The sequence below is a fragment of the Gorilla gorilla genome, chromosome 10 (genome assembly GCF_029281585.2).
Source record: "Gorilla gorilla gorilla isolate KB3781 chromosome 10, NHGRI_mGorGor1-v2.1_pri, whole genome shotgun sequence".
Classification (NCBI taxonomy): Eukaryota; Metazoa; Chordata; class Mammalia; order Primates; family Hominidae; genus Gorilla; species Gorilla gorilla.
In genome coordinates this window covers 68,421,506-68,446,626 of record NC_073234.2, presented here as the reverse complement: position 1 = coordinate 68,446,626, position 25,121 = coordinate 68,421,506, and the positions used below count along the sequence as shown (strand labels likewise).

General features: G+C 41.0%; 1 protein-coding gene across 1 annotated transcript in view; it reads right to left on the bottom strand.

Moving 5' to 3' along the window:
- PKP2 (plakophilin 2) overlaps positions 1-25,121 on the bottom strand; it is a 138,413-nt gene that overhangs the window by 2,759 nt on the left and 110,533 nt on the right. The gene's annotated exons all lie outside the window — the stretch shown is intronic.

Below are 25,121 nucleotides of genomic sequence, written 5' to 3'. Positions count from 1 at the left end.
AGTTTATTTTAAGATGCTGATTGTAGGAGGATAATTAGGCAAAGAAACATGTTACTAGATATGCATTTCCTTTCTATATTAGAATTTAGAGAAGGATACCCCAAGTTTCTTTCTTTCTTTTAGGCTGCTGTTGTAGCCAGTGGAATAACCTGGAGGTCTCAGCATTGCCTTAACTTTATGCACCTGGTCCCATACCATATGGCTGGATAATGTTTTGAGATATTTATGGGTTTAAAAATCTTTCATTTTCCAGGCCGGGTGCGGTGGCTCACACCTGCACTTTGGGAGGCCGAGGTGGGCAGATCACGAGGTCAGGAGTTCGAGACCAGCCTGGCCAACATAGTGAAAAGCCGTCTCTTCTAAAAATACAAAAATTAGCCGGGTGTGGTGGTACACGCCTGTAGTCCCAGCTACTCGGGAGGCTGAGGCAGGAGAATCGCTTGAACCCGGGAGGCAGAGGTTGCAGTGAGCTGAGACTACGCCATTGCACTCCAGCCTGGGTGACAGAGTGAGACTCCATCTCAAAAAAACAAACAAACAAAAAATCTTTCATTTTCCACTTTTCATTTTAACTATCCATTTGTAGCAAGTTCTGTGTGTCAGTGCCTTGGGGAAGGTACAAGTCAGGGAGGAATACAGAGTCATCCTGGAACTCTTTGTATCTTTTGTTTCCAAAAGTCAAAAGCCTAAGATAGGATGAAGTTTAAGGAAATAAGCTTAGAGAAGAGAAAGAGGTAGGATTCTCCAGCTTAAAGAGAGTGCCCCTGCCCCAAACCTGGGCAAGGGAGCCCTGGCTATGGCCCTGGTTTGCCAGAGGAGCTGTGCATTGCTCCCTGGCCTCAAAGGGACGACCTCCTGCTACACTTCAGGCCTGGGGCTCCTGGCTTCGCCTAAGGTTCCTCTGCTTCATTTGAGGCAGGAGAGCCCCTGAGTGCCAGCTGGAGGTCTCAGAGAACCACTGAAGGCTTGGCCAACAAGGATGGCTAGAATGACCAGAACCAATTGGAAATTAGAGATATTATTTCCTGGGGCACGTTGATCAAATTTTGGTAAAACCCTAGAAGCGGGAAGGAGGCTAATAATGATGGAGAAACAATTTTCTACCATTCCAGTGGGTTAAGGACATAGATGTTTGCTTATTCATTTAACAGATATTTATTAGAATTATTTGATCAGTCAGGCGCTGTTCTAATGGCTTAGGACATATTCATGGACGAAAGAAAGATTCCTGTCCTCATGGAGATAATATTATTCTATGAAGTTATTTTTCTCTGAGCAGTTTTATTCTTCACTTCCTCTTTCTTCATTTCCTCTTTCTGATTGGGTTCCTTTTCCACGCCCAATTTTTGGAGCAGAGAGAGAGTGACTCCTAGGTAGCTGTTGAAGAACATGCAGATTAGGAGGGGGCTGTGGGAGAGAAACATTTGTTGAGAATATGACCAAGGGAAAGATATCCCTTGTAGGAGGGTGGTGATTGAGGTGTAGAGTAGAATTCGAACAGCTTTTCCCCTTTCAATATGTAATTGTGTCTCCCTTCACTCCTGCTGCAGTGAATTTTTCTCCTCGCAGAATCCTTTCCCCAACATCCACCCCTTCTGCTCTGAGCTTGGTGATAGCCGCCGCAGTCCCCTACCAGCATGTTCTTTCCCAGGCCATGTTGTCAGGACTGTAATTCAGCCATGATTGGCAAGCAACGAATCCGCCTGGCTGTTTGCTAATGTGATGAGAAAAGCAGGCTTCCCTCTTAGAAAGAGGATCTTGGAGACACTATTGTGATTGCATCTGAAAAGCTTAGATCAAATGGATAATGTCTTCAGTGAAGATCATTTTGGAATTTTCCTATTTATCAAGTTACCTTAGTAATTTTCTGGTCTCTCTGACAGAGAGTACAAGTGAATCAATCAACTCATCATTGTCCCTCCATCAAGGCCAAGTGAATTTATATCTCCATTGGAGAAGAAACAAAACAATAAGCAATCATTCTATGTTTTGTAGAGCAATTATATTTTGATTAAAACTATTTTTGTCTTTTTTTCTCAGTGTCTTCAATATGGACTTTATGTTTTTCTGTTATAAGCACTGACTGGTTAGTTACCAAAATGAGAAACAAGTCTGGAAACATCTCACTCATTAATGTTCTGTAACATCATAAGGGGATCAAATACCTTGTATTTACATAATGTTTACAGAAAAGTCAAATATTACTTCCTTCATCCTCACAACCATAACAAAATGTGCTTCTGAGTGGTGGTCCAAAGACCACTGGACTAGGAGTCACAGACATGAATAGCTGTCTCAGCTTAACCTTGACTACCTGTTCCTCCTTTGATAAGTCATTTAACACACTAGCCTTGGTGTCCTCATTTTAGAAGTAAATGGGCTGGGCTTGGCCCGGTGGCTCACGCCTGTAATCCCAGCATTTTGGGAGGCCGAGGTGGGCAAATCACGAGGTCAGGAGATCGAGACCATCCTGGCTAACACGGTGAAACCCTGTCTCTACTAACAATACAAAAAATTAGCCAGGCATGGTGGCCGGCACCTGTAGTCCCAGCTACTTAGGAGGCTGAGGCAGGAGAATCGCTTGAACTTGGGAGGCAGAGATTGCAGCGAGCTGAGATCTCGCCACTGCACTCCAGCCTGGGCGACAGAGCAAGACTCCATTTCATAAAAAAAAGAAAAGAAAAGAAAAAAAAAGTAAATGGGCTGGATTAGATGAATTCTAAAATCTCATTCACCTCTACAATTCTGAAATGCCTGTTTGTTATCACATTAGTCAAAGGTCCCATTTATTGTTTCTTAGCTTTAAGTTCATTATTTAAGCCACCACACCAGGGAGGAGGTTAAAAATGTATTCATCGGCCAGGCACAGTGGCCCATGCCTGCAATCCCAGCACTTTGGGAGGCCGAGATGGGCGGATCACTTGAGGTCAGGAGTTTGAGACCAGCCTGGCCAACATGGTGAAACCCTATCTCTACTAAAACACAAAAAATAATTAGCCGGGCATGGTGATGGGTGCCTGTAATCTCAGCTGCTTGAGAGGCTGAGGCAGGAGAATCGCTTGAACCTGGGAGGTGGACGTTGCAGTGAGCAGAGATCATGCCTCTGCACTCCAGCCTGGGTGACAAAGTGAGACTCCCTCTCAAAGAAAAAAAAAAAAGGCTGGGCGCAGTGGCTCACGCCTGTAATCCCAGCACTTTGGGAGGCCGAGGCAGGCAGATCACTTGAGGTTGGGAGTTTGAGACTACCTGACCAACATGGTGAAAGCCCATCTCTACTAAAAAATACAAAAAATTAGCTGGGCATGGTGGCACACACTAGGCTGAGGCAGGAGAATTGCTTGAACCCAGGAGGCGGAGGTTGCAGTGAGCCGACATCACGCCACTGCACTCCAGCCTGGTGACGGAACAAGACTCTATTACTAAATAAATAAATAAATACATCTATTTTCTCCTCTACTGAGGTTTGCTTAAGCAGTAGAAGCCAGTTTAAGTCCATGCTTACATGGCTGTTATTAGAGGGAAACTGTATTATGACACGTTTTGAAAAATTAAGATTGAAGATTTAGAAAGTGATAGTTGACCAATGAAACATATATCATATTTGCAGAAAGATCCAGTGAAAATCCAAGCAGCTTTGCTCAGATCCAAACAGTTTCAATTACCATTGATCTCATTCAAAGCTGCCCGTGGGTGGGAGACCGACCTGGAAGGGTGTCACTAACAGAGATAGCAAATGAAAACAACTCCTCTGTATTCTCATAGCTATTTTTTTCTAAAACCAAAGGAAATCTTAGACACCCATGCCCCTCTTCCCATTATATGTCTCACGTAACTCTTCTCCAAGCACAGTTTAAGGAGGTTCAGGGGAGTGGCAATCAGGGACACGATGGTGTCAGATGGTGACCAAATATCTAGCACATAGCACCAACTGAGACACCTTTCCAATGGACTTGTAACATTATGTCACACTATATATTTGAGAAAGCTTCCAGTAAATAGGTGAACGTAGCCCTGGTTTATATGCCTCTTGTCTCAGCCTAATTATTTATATGACCCCTTTTATTCTCGAAAATGTCCTGTTTTGGGAATAAATTTTACAGACATTCTATCTAAAATTTCTACTCTGGAAAACAAGTTAATTTTTAAAATGGGTATTTTTGAAACAGGGTCTTGCAATGTCCAGCCTGGAGGGCTGTGGCATGATCATGGCTGACTGCAGCCTCGACCTCCCAGGCTCAAGTGCTCCTCCCACTTCGGCCTGCTGAGTAGCTGAGAGCACAGGCATGTGCCACCATGCCTGGCTAATTTTTTTTTTAATTTATTTTTTGTAGAGACAGGGGCTCACTACATTACCCAGGCTGTTCTCAAACTCCTGACCTTAAATAATCTTCCCTCCTTGGCCTCCCAAAGTGCTGGGATTACAGGCACTGTGAGTGAGCCACTGTGCCTGGCCTAAAAAAAATTTTGAGTTAAAGATTTTTAATGTTCTGTGTAAGATTCTTTTTTACGAATTTTACTTTATTTTAGATTCAAGGAGTACATGTGCATGTTTGTTACATGGGCATATTGTGTAATCGTAGGGATTGGGCTTCTAGTGTGCCTGTTACCCAAATAGTGAGCACTGTACCTTCTAGGTAATTTTTCAACCATTGCCCGCTCCCATCCTTCCCGCTTTTGGCATCCCGAGTGTCCATTATTTTCCTCTTTATGTCCATGTGTACTCCTTATTTAGCTCCCATTTATAAGTGGAAACATGCCGTAATTTTATGTTTCTGAGTTAGTTTACTTAGGATAATGTTCCCCAGCTCCATCCATGTTGCTGCAAAGGACATGATTTCATTATTTCTTATGGCTGCATATTATTCCATGGTGCATATACACCACATTTTAAAAATCTAGTCAAGCATTGATGGACACTTAGGTTTGTTCCATGACTTGGCTATTGTGAATAATGCTGTAATGAACATATGAGTGCTGAGTCTTTCTTATGGAATGATTTCTTTTCCTTTGGGTAGATACTCAGTAAGGGGATTGCTAGGTCAAATGGTAGTTCTTTTTTTTAGTTCTTTGAGAAATCTCCATGCTGTTTTTATAGAGATTGAACTAATTTACATTCCCTCTAACAGCGTATAAGCATTCCCTTTTCTTTTCTTTTTTCTTTTCTTTTTTTGAGATGGAGTTTCACTCTTGTTGCCCAGGCTGGAGTGCAATGGCACGATCTCAGCTCACTGCAACCTCTGCCTTCTGGGTTCAAGTGGTTCTCCTGCCTCAGCCTCCCAAGTAGCTGGGATTACAGGCATGCACCACCACACCCGGCTAATTTTGTATTTTTAGTAGAGACAGGGTTTCACTACATTGGTCAGGCTGGTCTCAAACTCCTGACCTCAAGTGATCCACTTGCCTTAACCTCCCAAAGTGTTGGGATTACAGGTGTGAGCCACCATGCCCAGCCAAGCGTTCCCTTTTCTTCACATGCACGCTAACATCTGTTGTTGTTTTTTTAAAATCTGTTGGGTTTTTTTTTTTAATAACAGCCATTTTGACTAGTGTAAGATGATATCTCACTGTGGTTTTAATTTGGCTGCCCACATTTGTCTGATGGTTAGTGATGTTGAACATTTTTTTCATGTGTTTGTTGGCTGCCTGTATTTCTTCTTTTGAGAAATGTCTGTGTCCTTTGCCCAGTTTTTAATGTTTATTTTTTATTTTTTATTTCTTGTTGAATTGTTCCTTGTAGATAGATTCTGGATATTAGTCAGCAGCATAATTTGTAAATATTTTCTCCCATTCTACACATTGTCTATTTACTCTGTTGATTATTTCTTTTGCTGTGTGAAGCCTTTTAGTTTAATGAAGTCCCATTTGTCTATTTTTGTTTTTGTTGCATTTGCTGTTGGGGTTTTCATCATAAATTTTTTGCCTAGGCCAACGTCCAGAAGATTTTTTCCTAGGTAAATGAATAAGCAAATCACACATACACACAAATCCCAATGGCCAATATAATACATAAAATATTCTGGCTCATAAGTATTCAAAGAATTGTGGTTTAAAGGCACATTTTCCTCATGTAAAATGTTTTGGTGTTTGAAGTGACATCAAAGTTTGGTAATGACAACTAATAATAGCAACAAACACTAGTGAATTCTATGTGTGCTGAGCATTGCATTAAATGCTTTACATGCATTATTTTACTGAATTCTTACAAAAATTCAGAAAGCAATTATTTTTATCTAGCTCGCAGATGAAGAGACTTACTAACAGTTGAATCCAGATATTTCTGACAGCAAAGGACATCATCTTGGCCACTCTGCACAAGATCTTTATGTAGTTTTTCATTCAAGAGGTATTTATTATGTTTTGGACCTATATTAGGCTCTGCGAATTTCACTGATAAGAAGACATATGACTCTTGTCCTTGTAGAGCTTATAGCTTAGCAAGAGCTTACAGATGGTACTGGTATTGCTGCTCAGGTTTGCTGTGAGATGAGCATATCAGGCTGTCTTAGTCTGATACTATTCATGCTAGTTAGATTGGATTGACATTTATTCCTAACTCCTTCTATGTGCTTTTCTGTGCTGCAGGTCCTAGAAAGCTGAAAGCTCCATTTCCTAGATTCCCTTGCAGGTAGGGTTCTAAACATGAATGGGTTCCTTGAATTAGATATACTCATGAGAAACTGGTGAGGCGGAGGTCATCCTTCTGACATTGTTTCTCCTGGGAAGCAAGTCGTGGGAATGTATCAGGAAGTGAAAGAGGTAACTCAGTGTTCTTGCATCTAGTGTCCAGCTTCATGGGTTTTGAGAGGCAGTTATGGAAGTAGGAGAAGCAGCTACCACTTCCTACCCCAGCTTTATGATCTCCTAGTCACTGGGACACGGTAGGTCCAGTGGCAGCCCCTTGACTCCTGCTCCTTTGGTCCTTCCGATAATCATGATTCCTTCTTGACTGCTCCTTAAATACCTGGGGTTGTTTCTTCCTGTGCTGAATCTTGACTGATCTACCAATTCTCATTTGATTCATTTCACTCTCCTGGTTCTGATTCCATGTTCCCCAAATAGCCATCTGATTATGATTTGAAAGGCAATATTGTGTAATGGATAAGTATATAAGCTTTGGAATCAGATTTGGGATCAAATCCTCTACAACGATCATGGGCAAGTCAACTATGAATAGTGATTCTAACGCACTTTACAGGGTTGTCATGAAGATTAAATGCCACCTTATATAATAAGTACCTGTTATACAATGAAATTGATAAATCACAGTTGTGTTATTCCTATTGTTATTACTAATGTGCATCTGACTTTAACACGCTCTTTGGAGTTAAAGCAGAGGGCAGATCCCTACGACTTAATCAAAGACATCACCGCTACTATGTATTCATAAGATAACTTATTGTAATTAAAAATCATCTAAATTTTAGAACACCTTTTTCACAACACATATAATGACATTTACATGCATGACAAACACATGAACTAAGGGTATAACCCATGGTTTTATCTTCCATTCCAGAAAGCATGTGCCTTAGTCCCTTTCTGTTGGTTATAACAGAACACTTGAAACTCAGTAATTTATAAAGAAAAGAAGTTAATTTCTTACACTTGCAGAGACTGAGATGTGTAAGGGCAAGAGGCCACATATAGTGAAGGTCTTCTTGTTGGTGGGGACTCTCTACAGAGTCCCGAGGCAGCACAGGGCATTGCGTGGCCAGGGGACTGAGTATGCTAACGTGCTAGCTCAGATCTTTCTTCCTCTGCTTATAAAGCCACCAGTTCCCTTCCCAGGATAACCCATTAATCTATGACTAATCCATTCATGAAGGCTGAGCCCTCATGATCCAATCACCTGTTAAAGGCCACACCTCTCAATACTGCAACATTGGGGGTTAAATTGCAACATGAGCTTTGGAGGTGATGTCCAAGCCATAGCAACATGTTAGAATTCACATGAGTAAGAATGAAATTGTTATTGCAATACATTCAGGTATGTATATGTATTTATGTATTTTTTGTTATTTATGCTGTTATTTGTTAAAGCAAACGATTCACACATTTTATATATGACCATTTTACAGGTGCCTCGACCAATGAGAACATTTTCTCAACCTTCCTGATTGCTGCTGTCTGTTTTTTATGTTATTACAACTGTTGTTCACTGATTGGATTCCCTTTACAGATGCTGCAGACTGGAAAGCTCAGATGATGAGCTAACCTTATTTTATTCTCTTCTCGCTGTGATCAAAGTCCTGAAAAGCCTGTTATTGAATGTCTAAAAACAGTTGTTTCATGTATCTTATTTTTTCAGTTGTTTATAGTGGAAAGACAAGTCTAGTAAACCAGTTACTCCATCCTGGTGGAAGTAAATGTGTCTCCATAAATATTTTTGGTTGAATGAATGATAAAATGCCGAAGAACCCTTAGAACTTTATCCCTGTTTTCTGCCAAACTTCATTTGTGGTCTTTTAGAGATTAAAGATACTTTTCCTTTAGGGCTAAAATTTCAATTATACCTCCTGTCCCTTTGATCTTTTCTCTGCAGTGCCTAAATCCCAAATCGCCACCAGGGTGGTATTCGGCTGCTTAGTGTAGAAAAAAAGCTACTGTTACATGGATTTTTTTTAGGACATAAATATGTATAGTTTACTAAATTACAATAAAACCAGAGAATTTTATCTGGCTTAGAGTCTGTCCCGAGCTTCCTAAAATGTCTAGTGTCTTATTCTCATACAGTCCTCTTCCTTCATTCCACTAATCCTGGACACCAAAGAAACAAATGTCTTCCCATCTGTTTTCTCTAATTCTCAGCCTGGAGCACTGGTCCAGTGACCTCCAAACCTTTTTTCATCATGTACCCTTATCAATAAAGAAAGTTTGAAAAGCCAATATTTCAATGTGCACATGTATTAAACATATCCTACTGAAAGAATATGTATTATGTACATAATAAAACATCCACAAAGTGAACCGAAAATATAAAATTAAAAATTCTAATTTTTCCATCTTGTATCCCAGTGGATAAATTTGCACCCTCTAAGGGATGCTCACACCCCATTTTAAGATGAATGCCTTGCAATGCAGAACAAAGTGCAAATGAGCCAACCCCCTGCAGTGCTAAATCTCCCTTGGCTCCCCTCTTGGTAATATTTTAAAACTAGACTTTAATGGTTTTTTTAGTTTCTTAATGTCCACACATAATCCTTCTTACTTCAGACCCCAGCTAACTTAATCCTTGATTTTTCTTGTTCTCTTTGGATTTCCATCATATTTCTTTCCTTTTGCTCTCCCTTATTTGTGGTCTTGTTTTCTCCCGGGGAATCTATTTCCCATGATAGTTTAACATGTAAGAACAGATGCATTCATGCTGACTTTACAAGATAGTGTTCTTGGCAATATTGAAATGATACACAAAAAAACAAGGAGGGAGTGATTTCTTTCAGAGTCCACTTGGATTCTGCCCAAGATGGAAAGGACCTGGAAGCTATTCAAAGACTGGATAAGTTGCTAATTGGGTGGAAAACTGGAAAGTAAATTGGGACTTCCCACATGCAAAAATACATAAAAGAGATGTGAATAGAAATAAAACCTGTACTACTTTTCATTATAAAAATGACTCTTTAATACATAATAAGAGCTGTGATTTTAGCCATTTGACCATCATATCCTGGGATTAGCATCAAAAGCCTATGAGACAAATATGAGGCATTTAAAGACAGGTCCAGTTTTCTTTCAGAAGACAACCACTCTTACCAGCTTCTTTTGCATCTTTTGAAATATATCATACATAAGACTAATAATAACATCCCATATAGACACTTCTGCATCTTTCGCTTTTCCATTTAACATATCTTGGCAAAGTTTCCAACCAGTACAGGAAGAACACCTGCATTCTTTTTAATAATCTCATAAAAAGCTGTAACTTTATTTATTTAACCAATACTATTGATAATCAATAGCACTAGTCTTTAGCTGTTACAAACAATGCTGTTTGAATACTCTTGAATAGGCCAGTGTGTATAGGTACTAACGCACCTGTAGTATTAATTCCTAAAAATTCCACTGCTGATCAAAGCGTATGTGATTTTTTACTTTTAATAGGTAATAGCAATTATTGCCAGCAATAAATGAGACTGAGCAATGTGTCCTTTACAATGCCAGGCATAATGCTTTATTGGTAGAGAGAGCTCACATATTCATATATTGACCCAATTAACTGTTGTAACAGTCAAATATAGGAAGAAAGGTGAAAGATATGGTTAGTATGTAATCTTTAACACAAAACATGATGATTATTCTCAATAATAAATTCAAAAGCAACTCATGTTAGATAAATGAGTTTCTGGGTTTATCACTTCCTTGTCCTGAGTTGGGCACAGAGAGATAACCCAGAGGCAAGCCCTGCTTCTAAACTCCACCCTAAGCCTATAAACTCTGCATCATACATCTGCAGTGGCTCTGACTTCAAAAAACGTTTGCTTTAAGAAACAAGGGTGGGTGGGCATGGTGGCTCACACCTGTAATCTCAACACTTTGGGAGGCCAAGGCGGGAGGATCATTTGAGGTCCAGAGTTCAAGACCAGCCTGGCCAATATGGTGAAACCCCATCTCTACTAAAAATACAAAAAATTAGCTGAGTGTGGTGGTATGGCCTCTGATCCCAGCTACTCAGGACGCTGAGGCAGGAGAATTGCCTGAACCTAGGAGGCTGAGGTTGCAGTGAGCCAAGATCACACCACTGCACTCCAGCCTGGGTGACAGAGTGAGGCTCCATCTGAAAAAAAAAAAAAAAAAAAAAAAAAAAAAGCCTAAAGAAAGAAGGGTAATTTTTTTGTTTTTTTACTTTTTTTCATTTTGGGAGGTCGAGGCGGGCTGATCACTTGAGCCAAGGAGTTTGAGACCAGCCTAGAGAACATGGCAAGACTCCATTTCTATTAGGGGGGCGTGGTGGCATTGGTGGCTTATGCCTGTGTTCTCAGCTACTCTTGAGTCTGGGGCGGGAGGACTGCTTGAGCCCAGGAGGTTGAGGCTACAGTGAACTATGGTTGTGTCACTGCACTCAAGCCTGGGTGATAGAGCAAGACCCTGTTAGAAAAAGGAAGGAAGGAATGAAGGAAGGAAGGAAGAAGGAAGGAAGGAAGGAAGGAGAGAGGAAGGGACGGAAGGAGGGAGGGAGGGAGGGGAAAGGGAAAGAGAAAGGAAAGAAACAGGAAGGAAAGGAAAGAAAGGAAGGAAGAAAGAGAGGGAGATAAAGGAATCAAGAATAGTAATGTTATATTTTATAAACCAAACCAAAAAGCAAGAATAAATTATTTTCACAGAACTGTTTGTTCGGATGAGGAACAAAACTTGCTTTTTCAGCCTTGGAAGCCTGAGGCACAAGAATCGCTTGAACCCAGCAGGTAAAGTTTGCAGAAAACAAAACAAAACACCATCAACAACAAAAAAAACTTGCTTTGTTCTTCCAGGTGTGCTTCTTTGGATAAAAAGATACTATTTGTTAATGCCTCAATTGAAGGTAGTCTACTGAGTAGAGGATATTGTTCAGCATTATCTCTGGTGGAAAGCATTTAGGGTATAAATGAAATCCTATTGGCAGGAAAAGATGACATCAAGAAGCCTAGAGTTTGAATTGAAAACATATAAAGGCTAAGGAATGGACAGTGGATGCAACTGTTGGTCAAGACCACTGGGGCCTGGAATTGGGATTTGCATAAATATACCCAAAAGCCAGCACACCAGTGGGGGAACCATTTGGGGAAAGGCACAGATCATTATTAATATCATCTCTCTTTATGGTTATATCAGTTCTGTTAGAACTTTGAAGTCTCTGCAGCGGGCCAGCTCTTTGCCCTGTAACACGACACAGAGCCTTGCTTTGCTTTGAGAGCTAAACACGCTGCCTCGATGGTATTCATCCACATATCAAATGCAACTTAAAGCAAGAACAGAGGACAGCAATGCCCTGTCTTGAGATAATGAGCCAGTTCTGTGTTCCTGCTCTGTGGATACCCTTTTCTTTTAAAGATTCTGTGATGCTAATCCCAATCCAAACAGGTCTACACTCAGTTCTACTCTTGTTTTTCATAGTTGGTATAAGCCTTGAATCCAGCCTGGATCTTGTACTGCCTGATAATGCTTCCCCTCAGTTGAGGTCGTTGCATGCTGACCTCTTAGCCAAGATCTTGTTGCTAGGGGCTTTAATTCTTCACTTTGACCTTCTTACCCAGGGTTTGAATTTTGTGGGGATTCTCAGCTGACTGTTAGCTCAACACTTGCATTTTGATCTCTGCGCTGCTGGTGAAAGTCCTGCTAACCACATGTCTCCTTTCTCTGAGAGCTGGTCCATGCCAACCCTTGAAGCCCTTGTCCTGCTCTGCAGCTTGACTGGCCTGAGAGGGTTCGGATGAGAGTCCCTCTGAATCGGGGGAGCTGTATAGTGCGGGTAAGAAATGGGCTTTGGAGTAAAATAGAGGTGATCTTGAATCTCAGCTCCATTTTTCTCTGGCTGTGACTTTCAGCAAGTTATTTAGCCATTTTGAGTTTCAGCTTCATCATCTAAAATATGATGACAATAATGTCTACTTTATGAGGCTGTCAACAAGAAACATATCATGTGTAACATTTTTGGCAAAGGCGGACACACCTTCTGTCCTTTATTATTTACTGTAGCTCTGTCCTGAAACCACTTTTAACCTGAGCTGCTTTTCTTCTCTAATCAGTGAGGACTGTAGTGGTCTTGATGACTTGTATGTCCTCAAAGAGATGAAGGGGAAGCATTCCTTTTTCTTCTCTTCCCATATGAGAGGTGTGTGGACTCTTCCTCTTCATGATGCTGAGTAAAAAGGTGGACACGTTTTTAAGCTCCTGGTTAGGGAATGGCCCAGTCAATCCTCTCAGTAGACAAGAGGGAAGGACTCCTATGGGATGTTCTGGTCTCAGCTCTCCTCCTAACGATGACCTTTAACTTAGGGCCCTGCTGGCTGTGAAAACGCAGACTTTCGGCAGACAGCCCAGCAAAAAGCTCACACGCCCATATTTCTTATCATTCGCTTTGGATTTTATAGCAGTGTAAGAGGAAGCAGATTAGAAACTGCTCTTTCATAACGAATATACCTACATTTAAAAGGCAATAAATGTTAGTTAAAGACTAAGAAAACTAGATACAAGGAAATGAGGATATTTTGTGCAAACGGCCATAAGGAAAAGTAGTGAGTGCATTTGCAAGCAGTGTCAAGCAATCACAAAAGGAATTTTCTTGTTCTGCACCCAAGAGAGATTCAAAACTGTTTGTTATTATTCTTTTGCAAAAAGCTTTTAGGTCTGAAGACCATTATTAAGTTTGCCTTCTGCCACTTCTTCTTACTAAGCTTAATAATTCTAGCTTTTTTTTTTTTTTGAGATGGAGTTTTGTTCTTGTCACTCAGGCTGCAGTGCAGTGCCACAATCTTGGCTCACTGCAACCTCTGCCTCCTGGGCTCAAGTGATTCTCCTGCCTCAGCCTCCTGAATAGCTGGGACTACAGGCATGCGCCACCATGCCTAGCTAAGTTTCGTATTTTTATTTTTTTATTTTTTTAAATTTTTGAGACGGAGTCTTGCTCTGTCACCCAGGCTGGAGTGCAGTGGTGTGATCTTGGCTCACTGCAAGCTCTGCCTCCCAGGTTCACACCATTCTCCTGCCTCAGCCTCCCGAGTAGCTGTGACTACAGGCACCTGCCACCACGCCCGGCTAATTTTTTATATTTTTCATAGAGACGGAGTTTCACCGTGTTAGCCAGGATGGCCTCAATCTTCTGACCTCATGATCCGCCCGCCTTGGCCTCCCAAAGTGCTGGGATTACAGGCATGAGCCACCGCACCCAGCCTAAGTTTTGTATTTTTAGTAGAGATGGGGTTTCATCATGTTGGCCAGGCTGGTCTTGAACTCCTGACCTCAGGTGATCTGCCTGCCTTGGCCTCCCAAAGTGCTGAGATTACAGGTGTCAGCCACTGCACCTGGCCGATCCTAGTTTTTAAAAAGTTTTTAGATGGGCCGGGCATGGTGGCTCACGCCTGTAATCCCAGCACTTTGGGAGGCCGAGGTGGGTAGATCACGAGGTCAGGAGATCGAGACCATCCTGGCTAACACGGTGAAACCCCGTCTCTACTAAAATACAAAAAAACTAGCTGGGCATGGTGGTGCACACCTGTAGTCCCAGCTACTTGGGAGGCTGAGGCAGGGGAATCGCTTGAACCCAGGAGGTGGAGGTTGCAGTGAGCCAAGATCGCGCCACTGCACTCCTGCCTGGTGACAGAGCGAGACTCTGTCTAAAAAAAAAAAAGTTTTTAGATGGGTTTTCCCAACTGCTTGATTCTATTTTGAGTTCTCTTCAAAAATATCCACATTTTTAAGGAGAATAACCTAGAAGTAATCACAGTTTTCTTGTGGGGTTTAAACCATTGCTGAAGATAGTCACAATTCTCTTGTCTGATGCTTTATCACCTGGAAGACTAGAAACCAGTGTTTCTGAAATACTGAAAACAACATTCAACCTAATCTTTGATCTAGGAATACCCCTATCCAAAAGAAAGCAGTTGAGCAGCTTTGAGAGATGTTGTTGGGCTATCACTAGTACTCGTGTACGTGCGCATGGGAATTTAGAGTTTAGGGAAAGGGAACTGTGAATCAGTGGCAAAACTAAAAGACTGGTCATAAACAATGATAGTTAATTCCCTTTCTTTTATAAATCTAAGGAGGGAATGAAGAGAAGAAACAGAGGAACATATACAGTAACAAAATCACAGGATAATTTAGAGCTGGAAGAAATGTGCTGATCTTCTGGCCAAAATGTTTCATTTAATAGGTGATGACCTGAGACCATGATGCTAGAAACTGGCAGGTATAATGTATTTATGACATAGGTATAATTTTAGTACCAATTTACAGATGAAGTTGAGGCAACTCAGATGTTACATGGGAGGGCTGGGATCTGAACCTAGATTTGGTTGGCTTCAAAGTCTAAGTTTTTAGTTTCTGCACTGTCTCATATACGTGTATCTATGAGGTCTTTTCTTGCATTGATTTAGCTGTGTTTGTTTATAATGAGTGACTGCATTTACCCCATTGCTTTGCCCATATTCCCTAAAGGATTTAGGTGGTTTTAGTGCAAGAGACATACACATATGTTTAAGAGACTTGGTTTAATGCTTGTGCTCTTCCCCTGTGTAGAATTTTACAATGTGCCATGGCACCCTGGCACAGGAGAAAAGTTCTGGGAGTCAGAGAAAGGCAGAGAAAGGCCAACTTGAGAGTACTTATAAAAAAAAAAATGTGGGTAAGACGTGGGGAACAAAGGCCAAAGGATACTTCTAGTAAATTAAGACATTAAAAATAACACTACCCCTGCTTTATGATGGGCAAAAGTGATAGTCACACTTTAAAGTGTGGAAACAATGAGAAATCATATTGGTAAAGGAGGTTAAGTTGAATGGAGCAGCCAACTCAAGGGATGCTACCAGGAAAGAGTAAAGGACTCACTGTTTTACCAAGGCCTGGCTTGAGGTATTAAACTTTCCATACATCTTTAAGTGATAACTAGGCAGGAAGAGAAGGAGGAAAGTAGGAGGCCATGCACAGTAGAGATTGCAGAGGAAATATTTATTTCAAAATACAAGGATTGTGTCTTCATTGATTCACCTATTCAATGATTAACATGTATGGAGTGCCTATTCTGTGCCCAGCCTTGCTTGAGAAGCTGAGTGTCCACAGATGACCAAGACACCAATACTAACTTCAATCCACTTATTGCCCAGCAGGGGAAACAGACAGTGAACGGTTAAGTAGCTGGACCTTAGAGCTTTAAAACAATTTGAACAACCAACTCTGCTTGGGGTATCCGAGACATCACAAAAATTTCTTTTGATTTACATCTTGAGGGATGAAAGGAAGTTTGCCAGGTGAAGAAATGGGGGAAAATATATTTCAGGTGAACAGCTCTGCATGAGCAAAGACACAGAATTATGAAAGGACTTGCATAAAAGTTCTGGAGAAATGTGACAAGTTCATGTGGCTCTAGTTAGTGGACTGAGGGTGGTGGCTAATTTTTGTATTTTTTGTAGAGACGGTGTTTCACCATGTTGGCCAGGCTAGTCTTGAACTCCTGGCCTCCAGGTGATCCACCTGCCTTGGCCTCCTAAAGTGCTAGGATTACAGGTGTTAGCCACCATGCCTGGCCACTTACTGCCATTTTTAGAGAGGGAAAATTTCTCCAGATAAATTCCCGAGTCAATGGAGTTTCTAGAAATTCTGGGTGGGTAGGTTTCCAGAGTTCACGTCTGAATGAACATTGTTATTCATAAAGATTGAAGGAAGGAGATAAAACGATAGTGAGGGTTTACATTTTGAAACCCAGCAGACTTCAGATAATTTCTGTACTCTTTTCCACTCTCAGCCAAAATAGAGGCTTTCCACCTCTCTCAAAATTCCCCATTTGTTGCATAAAGAGTCCCCCTCAGAGCTCATCTTGTTAAGCAGAACTGACCAAAGGGTGGTATCTTCTATTTAACACAGTTGGGAAGGTCCCACCTGATTTTCAAACAAGACTGAAAGATAAATGCTGGTATCACACTCCAGATGTCCTTTCCCTTTGACTTTTTAATTCCTTGCCTCTAAATATCAGCCCTTAACCCAGCAGCCTGGTCATAACAAACTGAGGTTGTATCATTTGCATTGGTAATATTTCTTTAAAAACTAAACTTTAGGCTTGTATATTTTATTTTGTTTTAATTCCATTTAGGAAAGAATGCCTCAAATCCTCATATACAAATAAAACTGAAAATTCCATCATGGATTTTTGTATTCTAAAATGTTAAAACATATTTGTTACTGTAAGAGACCGCTGATGAAAAACATGTCAGCAAGAGGTTCTTGACAGTATGCACTTTTGAGAACATGCTGTGTAGAATGACATCTGTTTTCAGTGATATCTAGCTGGCATTTAGTCAACCCCAAGTATTCTAATATTTTGCAGGTTTATGTCATCGCATGTGTATCCTACTGGGGGTCAAGGGCTGAACCTTTATATTTTCACCAGTCTGTGTATATGGGCTTTCTCCAGGAAGAGGACATGCCCTTGGGCTGCGGCTTTGTCTTTTTTTTTTTTTTTTTTTTTTTGAGACGGAGTCTCGCTCTGTCGCCCAGGCTGGAGCGCAGTGGTGCAATCTCAGCTTGATCCAACCTCCGCCTCCCAGGTTCAAGCAATTCTCCTGCCTCAGACTCCCAAGTAGCTGGGATTACAGGCACCTGCCACCACACCTGGCTAATTTTGTATTTTTAGTAGAGATGGGGTTTCTCTATGTTGGTCAGGCTGGTCTCGAACTCCCCACCTCAGGTGATCCGTCCACTTTGGCCTCCCAAAGTGCTGGGATTGCAGGCATGAGCCACCACGCCCACCTTGGGCTGTGGTTCTTTTCAGCCAAAAGGTAGTCCCTGAGAGAGACTCAGCTGAGAGCTGGTGCTGCCAACACTCCCAGGAGCTGGGCTGTGTGTTTCAGACCTCTGTTCTAGAGGATCTTTCATGGCACACCATGGCCTCTACTAGAGAGGAGGGCAAGTGCAGGGGCCGGGCCTCAAGCTCTGCCCCTCCACTTTTGAATCATGGCAGCCCATCTTTAATTTTTAAATGAGTTTTAGGGCAGGAGGAGGAAGTGGGGAAATGCAGTCAGAGCTTACAAAGTAGCAGATGTATGGGATGAATAAGTCTAGAGAGCTACTGTCCCACATGAAGTCTATAAGGAACTAGACTGTGCTGTATTTGGGATTCCTGCTAAACGAGTAGATTCTAGCTGCTCTTGCCACAAAACAAAAAATTGGGAAACTATGTGAGATGATGGATATGTTAATTTGCTTCACTGTAGTAACCATTTTACTATTTGTATGTATCCCATGACATCAGGTTGTATAACTTAAATATACATAATTTATTTAGAAGATGAAATTAGTTTTATACTTTTAAAACATAACATATATCACACTAGAGAACGTGTAATTTATGTGTAAGCAGTAGACCATTTTCAATACCTTGGAAGCCCCCCACAAATCTCCCCAGTAGAGGTAACTGCTGACCTAGGTTTGGTGTTAATTTTTACTGGCAACTCTTTAGAGCTTTTTTATAAAAAATTTTCAATCCTGCTCCTTCTGTATCTTTATAGCTTTCCAAACCTACAAAAGTATGTATTATTAATTTTTGTAGTTTTGTTTTTGAACTTTAAATGGAATCACACTTTATATTTTTGTCTTTTTTTGCTTAACATACTCCAATTTAGATTTATTTTCATTGATGCTTGTAGCCACAGCTCCTTCTTTTTCTTTACTGTATATTATTCTGTTGTATGATGATTTATTATGTTAATGCCATTGATTTGCTCTACATAGTCTTCTGATGCTGGGTAAACTTTTGGTGTAAGTTGTCTAAGAAAATTTGTATTTTAAAAGACATTTTATTTACTCAAAGCCTTAATCTCCAATTGTTGAATTTCAGGTACTATGACAAACCAGATATAAACATCTCATTCAAGCAGGAATGTTTTTTAGGGGGATAGAATGTCTTCATTATATCACTTCCTTAGACTCCTTTTGTTACAGTAGGTAGCTAGTCGGGCATGAGCAGGGCAGGAGAGGGCTCCCCCTGCCCCCCACACACCACGTACACATCAGGAATGTCAGGTGACCATCAGATGATGGTCAAGCGGTTGTTAACTGTCTCTCTAATAACTGGTCACAGCTGGCACTAGGGAACAGCAGGCTCCTAATAGATAGGAAACACCTGAAACTGGTGAGCAGCAGCTTCCCCATCTCAGGAGTTGGGTGTGTGGGGAGAAGGAACACAAAACCCCAGAAGCAAGCTAACTTATAAAATCCCAAGTCAAAATGTCAAACGGGACACTTGTCCTTCAAGTCGCCCAGGTGGCCCTCTTCCAAGTATACTTTCCTGTCTTTCGTTCCTGTTCTAAAGCTTTTCAATAAACTTTCACGCCTGCTGTAAAACTTGCCTTGGTTTCTCCTTCTGCCTTATGTCCGTCGGTCGAATTCTTTCTTCTGTGGAGGCAAGAATTGAGGTTGCTGCAGACCCAGACGCATACTTTCTGCTGCTAACACATTTATCCCCAAAGAATGGTTGTTTTTTGTCAGGACACAGTAACATTAAAAAATTCAAACACATTATAGTTGCTTGATAAACTCTATAGTTGAAAGACTGTATAAGGGAATGTTTTCTTAAAACTGCAAAGTCAAAAGGATAAGCCAGAATCAATAAAGAATTGTGGAATACAGAAATAAATTTTGTGTATGGTCACCACATAAATAACCTTGACCATCATTTTTGAATTTTAATGCTGTGATTATCAAAGGTGGGGTCTGAGCCCAAAGCACAACTTTTCAAAATAATGAATCATGGGCAGTGAGTCAAGAAATGTTGAACTTCAGCCCACAACTCTAAGAATGAGGAGTTTTGGCTAAATGCTTGGGTTTTTGTATTGTACTAATGTTGTGAATAGTATTTCAAAAAAGATTAATTTGCTAAGCATAGCATTGCTAGAAATGACCTTTCTCTTACTGTTTTCCTGATACAGAAGAAATTCCTGCAAAAAATCTCAGCTTTCTGTAATAAGTTCCAGTAGCTAAAGACAGAACAAATCAACAGCTTTAAGTATCTGCTTGCCAAAATTTAACTAAAACTCTTGAAAGCAAAAACCCCAGTAGGGGCTTGTTCAGAAATGATTTTAAAACATCTCAAACTGCTAAGTATTCTTGATCTAGGAAACATGTCTTTGAAGTAGGATGTAAATTCTAGACCTGGAAATGCCCTTCATTTCCCATGAGCTCAAAGCTATTACGCTCTCAGGGGCAATGATTTTTCCCTAGGAGGAAAAAAGGAAGTTTTTCTTTTCTTCTTAAAGGAGGATTGTTCTCTAAATTTTAATTTTCTTTAGGTTTTTTTGAGTCAGGGCCAAAAGTCAGCAATGTCCATATAATGTTTTTAAAAAGATAATGGCTGATGAGATACGTAATAAAATAAAGCATAAAAAAGATTAATTACAAAGTGTGTGTGTGTTTGCAGGATTCAATGAACTTTAATGAGGCAGGAAAGAGATTAGTTGCAACCTCAGTTTGGGGTGTGTGTGTGTGTGCGTGTGTGTAAGAAAGGTATGCACCCCATCTAAGATAATACAGTGGTGTAAGAGGTTGGGTAAGGGGACTAGGTAGCAAGAAAAAGCACATGCTTCAAAAGTGCTATCACTCTATGAAGAAAAATTTGTGGGAAAGGGGAGAGAGAGGTCTTCTGTGGCTTAGGGAGAATCAAATGGAACCAGCACCCAGACCCCTTGTCCAGGGCTAGAAGCTCTGACTGTACCTAGATCTGCGGCAGCTTTTTCATACTTGATTTCACACCAACTGGACTCAGCTACCCTGAGACTATAAATCTGCTTTCCTTAGTTATAAGTAACGATAAAATCCCACAAAGACTCAGAAACTATAACAGAAATTAGGACAGAAATAAAAATTGTAAATAATTGTAATACTTCTATGTACACTTAGTGTTCAGTTTTAAAATCATCATTATAATCTGCCTCTGTATGTTACTTAACACATCTAATCCATTTAAGATAATCTGACATTCTGTAGTTGGGATTTTAATTTGAAATGTTTAATTAATATTTGTCTTGTGATTTTCATGAGAAAAGTATTTGGCTTATAAATAGTATTTGAATGTTTAAAGGCTTCAGATGTATTATATCTCTATGCTCAGGTTTCTCAGGTTGGTAAGCACCATTTAAGTGTTTAGGTGAGTTTGGTTTGTCAAATGTCTGGGTCTACCCTGTTAGGTGTGAAGGCCTTAAGATACACTGAAATTATGTTATTATAGTTTAACATGCTTAACTATTTACCAGTCTATTTATTACTAAATTTAATTAAGGTGTTAATTATTTGGGAGTAAATTACTCTGTTAAACATAGCCATTATTAAAATATTAATCTAAGATCAAGTAAAAGCCTTATAGAAAAAACTACTAGATTTATATGTGAAAATGACCAGCTATTTAAGTTAAGCTTAATGTTTAAAAAATAAAAATCTTTATGACATACCAAAGATCTCTTTATTTATTTTATTATTATTATTTTTTGAGATGGACTCTTACTCTGTCCCCCAGGCTGCAGTGCAGTGGCACGATCTCGGCTCACTGCAACCTCCACCTCCTGGGTTCAAGTGATTCTCCTGCCTCAGCCTCCTGAGTAGCTGGGACTGCAGGCGGGCACCACCACACCCAGCTAATTTTTTGTATTTTTAGTAGAGATGGGGTTTCACTGTATTAGCCAGGATGGTCTTGATCTCCTGACCTCGTGATCTGCCTGCCTTGGCCTCCCAAAGTGCTGGGATTATAGGCGTAAGCCACCGCGCCCGGCCAAAGATCTCTTTATTTATTTATTTAGAGACAGAGTCTCACTCTGTCACTCAGGCTGGAGCGCAGTGGCGTGATCTCAGCTCACTGCAACCTCCGCCTCCTTGGTTCAAGCGATTCTCCTGCCTCAGCCTCCCTAGTAGCTGGGATTATAGCGCCTGCCACCACGCTCGGCTAATTTTTGTATTTTTAGTAGAGACGGGGGTTTCACCATGTTGGCCAGGCTGGTCTTGAACTCCTGGCCTCAAGTGATCCACCCGCCTTGGTCTCCCAAAGTGTTGGAATTACAGGTGTGAGCCACCGTGCCTGGCCCAAAGATCTCTGTTTTAATGTTATAAACATTAAAAAAACTCAATTAACAAACAAGATTAGGCTTTTCTGGTAAATTAATTATTCCAATTCCTAGAAAATAAAAATGGTTAGAATATGTACCAGGGTTTAGTGCAGAAAACACAATTCACTCTAGATATCTGCAGAAAGTATTTAATTTTTTTTTTATTTCCATAGGTTATTGGGGAACAGGTGGTGTTTGTTTACATGAGTAAGTTCTTTAGTGGTGATTTGAGAGTTTGGTGCACCCAACACCCAGAAAATATTTAGTACAGGAATTTGGGTGCTTATATAACTGTGGAAAGGGTTGGAGGAGCAGAAGTTGGGGCAGGCTGCTGCACTTAACTGCCACCACATCTGCCACTATCAAGGATGCCAGCACTCAGGAAGCTGGTGACTAGAGGCTGATGACTTACACTGGGACTTTCTCCCCAACCATAACACCTCCTGGAAAATGGCCTCCACGTTCTTACGCAACTGATCCTACTGGCAGAACCTAAGCTGCATCCAAAACCCAACTGTGAGGGGCTGAGAAATCTAGCCCCAACGATACAGTAGGAAATTCAGAAGTCAAACAGGGTGCTGAGTGCCCAAAGGCAAGATTCATGAAGCAAAAATCCCACAAATCCACATAGGACTGTTTATTATGACTTGGCAATGTTTCCTAAACATAATATGCACATGCAAAACTGGATGCCTTTTGTCAAACATTGCCTCTGTCAGATACATTGTATTAGGCAACTATGGTTTTCCTGCAAGTCTTTAAAAAATGTGACCTAAGTTTGGCAGAAAACGATTTCCTCTTGACATCTATCAGCAAATACACTGTAGAAAGCAGACTTTGTTTGCTACACAGTATTTCCCCCCACCCCTCATCTTTATTAAGGTGTAAGTGACAAATAAAAAACATATATATTCAAGATGTATAATGTGATGTTTTCATATATGTATATACTGTGAAATGACAACCACAATCAAGCTAATTAACATATCTATTACCTTAGCTTTTTTTGGAGAGATTATTTAAGATCTACTTTCTTAGAGAATTTCGAGTATACAATACAGCATTAACTAGTTACCCTGCTGTACATTAGGTCTCCAGACCGTATTCACCTTAAAACTGCCAAGTTTGTTGGCCAACATTTCCCCATTTCCTTACCCCTGGCCCCCAATAACCATTCTTACAGTGATTCTATGACTTTTCTTTTCTTTTTTTTTTTTTTTTTGAGACAGGGTCTTGCTCTATCACCCAGGCTGGTGCAGTGGCACGATCATGGCTCACTGCAGCCTTGACCTTCCGGGCTCAAGCAATTATCCTGCCTCAGCCCCGAGTAGCTGGGACTACAGGTGTGCACCACTACGTCCGTCTAGGTTTTTGATTTTTTGTAGAGAGGGGAGTCTCACTTTATTACCCAGGCTGGTCTCAAACTCCTGAGCTCAAGTGACCCTCCTGCCTTGGTCTCCCAAAAGTGCTGGGATTACAGGCATGAGCCACCATGCCTGGCTGAGTATGACTTTTTAATTTTTATTTATTTTTTGAAATGGAGTCTCACTCTGTTGCCTAGGCTGGAGTGCAGTGGTGTGATTGTGGCTCACTGCAGCCTTGACCTCCTGGGCTCAAGCAATCCTCCCACCTCAGCCTCCTGAGTAACTGGGACTAAGGGCATACATGCCACAATGTCCGACGAATTTTTTGTAGAGATGGGATCCTCCCGTGTTGCTCAGGCGTCTTGGACTTCTGCGATTGCAGGGAGTGCTGGGATTACAGGCATGAGCCAACATGCTCAGCCTATGACTTTTTAGATTCCACATGTAACTTAGATCATTCAGTATTTGTCTTTTTGTGACTGGCTTATTTCACTTAGCTCAATGTCCTCAAGGTTCAGCCATGTTGTAGTGTGTGATAGGACTTTATTCATCTTTAAGGCTGAATAGTATTATCTGTTATCTATCTATCTATCTATCTATCTATCTATCTATCTATCTATCTATCTATCTATCTATCTAGTCTGTGTGTATACACACACATACACACCACATTTTCTTTATCCATTTATCTATGACAGACACTTAGTTTGCTTCCATATCTTGGCTATTGGTTAGTTATATAGTTTTACGAATTGTTTTAGGTATTACTTTTTTTTTTTTTTCTTACAGGTATGGTTCCCAAGGGAAATTTGGCACCATTAGATCAGTTCTGTTCCTTCCAGTTCTCTCTTGGACTTGTATTGTCTATATAGCAGAATTAATTTCAGAGCATGGCTGAAGACTGCTTTGTAAAGAGCATTATCAATAGGATAAAGGGATCTAAAGTCCAAAATTAACTCACTGAATTCAATTATCTGTGTATTCTCACTAGCAGTTTAATCTTCTAGTTGGTGTTCTAACCTAGGACAGAGGCACTGTATCTCCTGGGTTTGGAAATTTTAATTTTTTTTTTTTTTTTTTGAGATGGCATCTCGCTCTGTTGCCTAGGCTGGAGTGCAGTGGCGTGATCTCAGCTCACTGCAAACTCTGCCCCATGGGTTCCAGCTATTCTCGTGTCTCAGCCTCCCCACTAGCTGGGATTACAGGTGTGTGCCACCACGCCTAGCTAATTTTTGTACTTTTAGTAGAGACGGGGTTTCACCATGTTGGCCAGGCTGGTCTCAAATTCCTGACCTCAAGTGATCCACGTGTCTTGGCCTCCCAAAGTGCTGGGATTACAGGCATGAGCCACCATGCCTGGACTATTTTTTTAAAATTTGATTTTGCTCTAGACGTGGTGTCAAGAAGTAATAATAGTTACAACTAAGTTTGAGTGTGATTTATAAAAAACAAAATAGTAGCTGAAACCCAATGAAAGTTTATTTCTCTCTCATGTGTGCAGATGTCGGAAGGTAAGGGATCCAGAGCTGCTGTGACCCGGCTCCTCTCAGGTCACTGTACTGCCATACAAGAGTGGCCTCCATCCTTGTGGTTCAGGAAGGCAGCATCAGCTTCCAGCCAGGATGAACAAAGGGGGAAAAAGGAGGGCAAGGGCACACACATGCCCACCATCTCTGAAGGAAGGCTTTGAGGAGCTGCTGGGTTGTCCTTCACTCACATCCCCCCGGCCAGCTCTCAGTCCCATGCCCTCGGTAGTGAGGAGGGGGAATGCAGTCTTTCCTTTTTCTTTCTTTTTTTTTTTCTGGGCAGCAGCAAGATTTATTGTGAAGAGCGAAAGAACAAAGCTTCCACAGTGTGGAAGGGGACCCGAGAGAGTTGCCCGGGGAATGCAGTCTTTATTCTGAGTACCATGTGCTCTGTTAGACTTTCTATTGTGTTGGAAAAGGGAGAAAAAGGATATGGTGGAGGCAGTGAGAGTCTTTGCCAC